A 7,296-nucleotide genomic window follows, 5' to 3' on the forward strand; every position below is an offset into this window, starting at 1 on the left:
TGACTGATAGAATAGATATGAATTGTTTCCACAATCTATAGCGTTTTTATTTGTTTGTCAAGATATATTTATATGTGTGTGAAGTGAAAATAACTACTAGTTCAGTAGTTGTTCTGCTGTACAAAGAAATAGCTCAAGACTACCTGAACAATCTACAATATTCAAAGTAATATGTGAATCTGTTTCCCTTATTTGTAGAATTATTCAACAAAATGATTATGAAGAGCCTGTAGTAAGAAAGCTCCAGATCTTATACCCAACATAGTCCTTATTCAAGAGATAAGTTACAGGTGACCTAGTGACATAATCACATTGTTATTTCAGTTACCTAAACATGATCAATTTCTGTAGGTTTAGACAATAGTATTGTTATACTAGTTTCACAATTACAAACAAAGTGACACCATTTATACAACTTAATTTCATTGTGAAGAGCCTGTAGTAAGCAAGCTTACACTGAAATCTTAAAATGACAACATAAATTATTGCAAAATTATTTTTTTTCAAATGATTTAATGTTTAGTACCTTAGTCATTTATTTCAAATAATTGACCCGTAATAAAATAAGGAAATGGGGTGTGATTGCCAATGAGATAACAGTCTGATGTACTATCTACCAGAGTCCAAATAATGTGGCTGTTGGCAGTTATAAGTCACTTTCAGGCCTCAACAATGTACCAAACCGGTTTATTGTTTTCAGGTACCACAGGATAAAGAGGAGTTGTGGCCAGGTGCTGCCAGGATTTAAAACTATTAGAATTACACAGTTTTGTCTGCATTCAGAGAAAATTTCATGGTGTAAACACAGCCATTGTTGTTGGTGTATATTAGAAGAACCTTAAAGGTGGATTATCAGATTATTGGTCACAGGAATATTAAAGTGATTGTTGACTTTTCAAATATAAAAATTTGCACAAAGAAGGAAATATATCTGATTCCTTGTGAAAATTAAAATATAGAACATTGTATTTTAATTGATTTGGTAATTTAATTTCAAGAATGACAACATGTAAAATCTGTTACCACAAGTGTAAAATTTGTCCATTAGCTACTGTTTATTATGTTTATGGTTGAACTGTATCTTTGAACTTTGTCAATCAGTCATGATTTACTTCTTAAGCTGTGTAAGAACCTTCTTGTAATTGAAAATTGGTCTGCCATGATCACCATTTCTACAATATTCTAAGTTCCTAACAAATTCAAAATTTAGCACATTTGCAGTTTACAATAACCAAAGATCAGGAGAAACAACGATTTTGATTGGCTGATCACAGTTGTCTCCCTTGGGAAAAGTTTGAGGAAAGTTCGAAATTGGGAACAGTAGAATTTAACAAAATCGTGGTTTAGAGGTTATTACATGATCACAATCGTGCAATCGTGACAAGTGGTCAAAATCGAGTATTTCACGCCTGAATCGTGCAAGTTGGCAGGTATGACAGGTTAAGAAATTAAAGAATGAAAATTACAAATTTAATTCTGTTCCAGTTGTATTTCCAACAATATGATTGAAAATTGTTCGACGGGCACGAATGTTAATGACCGCCATTTTGAACACAACAAGACAAATTGAAGGGAGACAACACCATCTGTTATTTTAAAATGTACATTTGCAACGCTGGAGTTGTCTTTCTTTTACCAATGTATGAGCATACTAACATTCACTTTAACCTGTTTAAGTATGTAAAATACGGAACCGAGTTCGGAATGCGGGTTGGAAGTCTGGTCTGCGTCATTTTCTAAAAAAGTGCAAGTATATTACGTCGATATAAAGTGATATTAATGTTGTTGTAATGTCAGGAATAACGTTATAGAAACGTAATTTTACGTCACCACAACGTTGATGTATGACGTTGTGACAAGGTCAAGAAAACCATACACTTTTACGTAAATACAGCGTAATAACCTGACGTCAATGCGACGAAAAAATTACATTGTCACGACATAATTATGACATTGTCACGACGTAATTATGACGTACAGTGGAGTCCCCGGTGTTCGCGCGGCAGGTGATATTGCGCATTAGGTGATTTCCTAATATCAACACAGTAACACAAATAAAATCGTTCTAGTTATTGTTTCAACCTTCCGAAAGGGATAAAAAAGAATAAAACTGATAAGTTCAAGAGTTAATTAATAACTGCAATCCCGTGATTTACAATATATGGCCAATTTCCATTAAAAAATTTCATCATCAGATAAAATTTGTTTTATTTCAGAAGTATTTATATCAGACGGAAATTATTTTTGCTGTGCATCCTTGGCATTGCAGAGCTCCAGATAAGAATTCACAAATTGGGGTTTTTACCCATCATTTTTTTATGTAATTGGGTGATAGAGTTTTTAATTGCATTATCAATTCCGATTCACCCCTCAAGCAAATATCAAATTGGGTTTTTCACCACCAAGCTCCTTAATGTATTGGGTTTTTTCATCAACACAATATTGAATATTTAGGCATGTTATAATCAGATTATATCAACCCAAGATGTTTTTCCATCTTTAATATGTTTCTTTCTTTGTATATGTGCTAGCTGTTTTGTTTGGTTTATTCACTGACGAGCAATTGTACGTTTGATTTGTGTCCCGTTTTAAACGTTCTGCCAGTCATGCCAGTTTTGTATTTTCTCGCAACTTATATAAACTGCAGCTGGTATCACTAGTTGGACAGTAACTAATTACCTTTCTAGATCCCATATGATATCCTACAGTTTATTTGGGGTAGGTGTGGCTTAGTGTTAAGATTTTTATGTAATATATGTGAAATTTAGGTGCTGTAAGAAAGTTTTGCCAGTCCTTTCACCTATTTGCCAGATCTACTTTTTAATAAAAATAATAAGTAGTTCCCAGATTTAAGATATACCCCAAAACCTTGACCAGGTTTAAAGGGTGGTTTAATTACGGACACCACATTCAACTTCAATTTACAAATAATTCTGCAACATCAAATAAATAAATAACACTTGCCAATAAGACAGCTATCTTAAGCATACAGAACAATTAGACCAAAATAAACAAAGTGTCAAGCTGCATTGACGTAAAAAAACGGATATGTGTATTCACTCATCAACTGAAAATGAAAAAATAATATATAAACTAAAATTATACCTGAATGTTTTTGTTTAATTTAATTAACATAAATCTGGGTTAAGTTGTCCCTTATTAGAACTTTTGGTTTCCGATGCTTTCCGACTACATAACATGTCATAATTAATTTGGCCTTTCACTTTTTCCAACTGATTTCGTTCTTGAAGAAACCCCGTGTTTATCGTTCTAGCAATGTTCTCGTTAAGGTACGCAAACACGCCCGTGCGTTCGACGGACGCTTCATAAAACACTATCTGAGTCTTGTTATCATCATAACTTGTCCTCAGCTATCAAAAAGAAGCTGAAAACATGCTTCTATTCAATATTTTTACCGGACATTTATTTTCGTTTTAATTCACTGTATGTTACGATAAGTCCCGAGCAATTCGAAAAAAATAAGAAAACATGACAAACGCTAATTGGATAAACACCGAGAAGATCGAATTGTTTTCATAAACACGTGTACCTTTTGAGCAACGGAAAATTCCAACAGGAACCTATTTCAGCTACTTGATGCAGGGCTCTATTTTTAGAACGAAAGGAAATTTCCAATTATAAATATTATAAAAATAGATTTACGCGACGATTGTAATTAGATAAGGGTAAATAACGCAAACGATAGCGAATAAAAGCGTTAAGAACTCATGGTTTTGGCATATAATTGGGTTTTCCTTTGAATTAATTGGGTTATTGGACCCTGCAATGGGCAATTGCATTGGGTTTTTAATCATTTGTATTGCGTGATCACGCAAATACGCAGCTTATCTGGAGCTCTGGCATTGTGTTTGGTTCGAATTCAGCTATATTTCGTAGTGTCAAATCTTTCCTGTATTCAAAATAAGCTATTTTTGGAAAGCATGCGTGAAATCACCGGACATCGGAGGAACCCTTAGAACAGGGGTTTCCCTAAATTTTGTGTAATGTGTGTCCAAAATAATAATTTTGGACACACATTACACAAAATATTGAGGGTGAAACCATACAAACAGAAGATTTTTTGAAATAAAAGTATGTTATGAATGTGATCACACACTATTATTCAATTATTGATTTTATCAGTTGAATGAAGTGAAGTCATAAGACAAGTCTTAGGTGCGCGGATACACCGGACTGCACCGTAATATTGTTTGCTGGGTACTGGTTTGTGTGAATAATATTGACTACTCTAGGCCCGACCAGAAATATCAATTTGAGACTAATTGAATCCAGAGCGATATTCTGATGTGGCCAACAGGGCGCCCCGGCGGGTGTAACGTGTATAGATATCCAGGGGCAGGGGGTTACATAACAAGCTTACCACGCTAAATCTCAGCCTAAAATCAAATCATATCCTGAGCTATGTCTCCAAGAAAAACTTTTGATGTATTGTGTGTATTTGTGTGCGTTTAAAACTTGTTAAAATTCTAGCGATCAGCAGTTGTTCAAGTTTTTACAATAAGTTATAAAACGATCTGCTTGTCAACCTTTCCCGCCATCTAGGTAATAATCAGCCTGTATACCGACCATCAGAAACCAGATTAGAAAAGACGACAACTCGCCCCCGACATTTAATGTCATCTGATGTTTAGTGCAGTGAACCTGGAACCCTATTTTGTAATATCATGTCCCAGAGTGAACTAACAAATCTCAGATAAATTCTGACTATCATAATGGTCAACGTCAAATATTTTTCACTTAAAATCCAAAACTGAATAATCATTAATAAATTCAAAAACAAACACACGTCAAAATTACGCCTCGATTACTCGGGCCATAACAACTAAGGAATATTTTTTAAGAATGATAAACCTGGGACTATTCAGTGGCGGATCCAGGGATTCCAGGGAGTTGGAACCCCCCTTTTTTACGATCAATGCATTTGAATGGGGACATATAGTTGGAACCCCCCCCCTCCCTTTTTTATCCTGGGTTGGGAACCCCCTTTTAAAAATGGCTGGATCCGCCCCTGCTATTATACTATATTACGTCCCAGGATAAACCAAGAATTTGTATAGTATGATTATATAAATCCTTGGATAAACGATTGTATTCACCTAGATTTTATTTTTAAATTATTTATCAGCGAAAAGTTCGATGGAATAAAATTGAGAATGGAAATGGGGAATGTGTCAAAGAGACAACAATCTGACCATAGAGCAGACAACAGCCGAAGGCCACCAATGTGTCTCCAATGCAGCGAGAAACTCCCGCACCCGGAGGCGTCCTTCAGCTGGCCCCTAAACAAATATGTATACTAGTTCAGTGAAAATGGACGTCATACTAAACTCCAAATTATACACAAGAAAGTAAAATTAAAAATGATACAAGACTAACAAAGGCCAGAGGCTCCTGACTTGGGACAGGCGCAAAAATGCGGCGGGGTTAAACATGTTTATTGAGATCTCAACCCTCCCCCTATACCTCTAGCCAATGTAGAAAAAACAAACGTACAACAGTACGCACAGTAAAACTCAGTTTAAGAGAAGTCCGAGTCCGATGTCAGACAATTAAGATACTTTTGCATCTAACTCTGTAACTAGGTCATTTTTATGATACAAAGTTGGGTTTACTAGGTTTAATGTTATAATGAGGAATACGAACGTAAAGGTAGAGAAGTCAAATGTTTGGGATTATTTTCACTCTATACCAAGATTATACACATTGTACATTTTCTCTCTTTATTTTTTTATTGTCAAATATTTCGTGAGACAGTTTCCTCACTGCGCATGCATGCCTGGAATTTTCCCAGTTGTATAAATCTATGTTACGTACACTATAGTACACTATAACAAGTCTGTTTCTTTTCTTCACCTCAAAACCACTATTAAATTTCGTTCAATTAGTTAAAATTAGTTAGTTAAAATTAACAAATTTACAGTTTTTTTTTCCGAAGTAGTTTTAAACCATGAGTTTGGTAACCATTAAAGCCTAGGATGTATCTAGCAGAGTGTTTAGCTTCTCTTGTAGAGAATAACACAAGCTTCTGGTTATAGAGTATACTGAACAAATTTCTGCTTCCTGTTACCATGAATACCATTCAAAGTGATTGCAGTCCGAAATAAATTGCTACATTTTAAAGCTAAACATATATATAAGACAAGGCAACCGTGCTAATTCTTCGTACCACAATTCCATAAAGTTTGCTATACAAAAAAAGTCTCTTAAACTTGAGATAGCGGTGCACACTACAAGAAAATGTTCTAAATTCTCGATTCCTTTTCCACTTAGTGGACAATCTGAAGTATTTTGTCCATTTGAAAATTTTGTACTGTGATATTGTAAAATGTACGTATCCAAGAACATTTTGTCATGTAAAAGAGCTGTAATTGGCAACTGACCAAGAAGATGATATGTTCCAGCATTTGATGCTCTAGTAGGAAAGTTCTGAATTTGCTTTAAAAAGTTATTGCAAAACATTTCCAGATGAAAAATGTCTTTAGAATTTAAATCAACGGTTTCAGGACCAAATAGCAGCCGTGGAACCACATATTTTGACCATAGTTTACATTAAACCCCTGGATCAAGTCCATTTAGACCATGTAAACCTGTGCCTATAAAGGCATAAGAAGTCTGTCTCACAGTTCTTAGACCATTTCCAACAATGGTCCTATAGTTGCCTCTAATTCACGAGAGTCTCTATCTATTCCTATACATGTATGTGTATAATTTTCAACACTTTTGAAAGCCTCTGTGCCAACATGAAAATTGACCATTTAATTCCACACTTTGTGGGTATGCCTAATTGTATAGCATATCTCTTTGAAATGCATGAACAGACTTGATTATGACATGTATCTATTGACATATATATGTTGTAAAATGTATAAGGTTTTTCTTTATTGCGCATGCTATGTCTTATAAATTATGAAAATTGTCTATATCGGTTTAAAGAGCTCTGCTTAGCTTATATATGTACCGACTTTAAAGAAAGCTTTTTATGTTGATTTTTTATGATTGCTGCTGAATATTGTACGTGTTCTGTTGACACCATTTTAGTATATGTTAATTCCTTTCTTCCTGATTAAGTACGAACGTAAGCGAGTACTTATCATGACGAAAGTGATTACCTTTCTGTCACAAACTTATTATATTGTAAAAAGCTCAATGCTCAAAAGACTGCTTGTTTGTTTTAATCAAGAATTAGTTTCATGGTCACTATAATGTTTAGAATATATAAATACATGACTTCCTTTTAGGTCATTTCATTTCTGGATTAGTCTTAGTGATGTAAGG

The 7,296-nt window shown here is 34.4% G+C and overlaps 1 protein-coding gene across 1 annotated transcript in view; it reads right to left on the minus strand.

The window, feature by feature from the left end:
* Window positions 1-4,586, minus strand: part of LOC127718793 (lymphocyte-specific helicase-like) — a 72,023-nt gene extending 67,437 nt beyond the window's left edge. Inside the window, exon 1 of the mRNA XM_052224854.1 lies at window positions 4,382-4,586. The gene's annotated coding sequence lies outside the window, so the exon portion shown is untranslated. The remainder of the gene's footprint in view (window positions 1-4,381) is intronic.
* Window positions 4,587-7,296: the final 2,710 nt, after the last annotated feature.

Source organism: Mytilus californianus, unplaced genomic scaffold, assembly GCF_021869535.1.
Source record: "Mytilus californianus isolate M0D057914Y unplaced genomic scaffold, xbMytCali1.0.p SCAF_10, whole genome shotgun sequence".
NCBI lineage: Eukaryota > Metazoa > Mollusca > Bivalvia > Mytilida > Mytilidae > Mytilus > Mytilus californianus.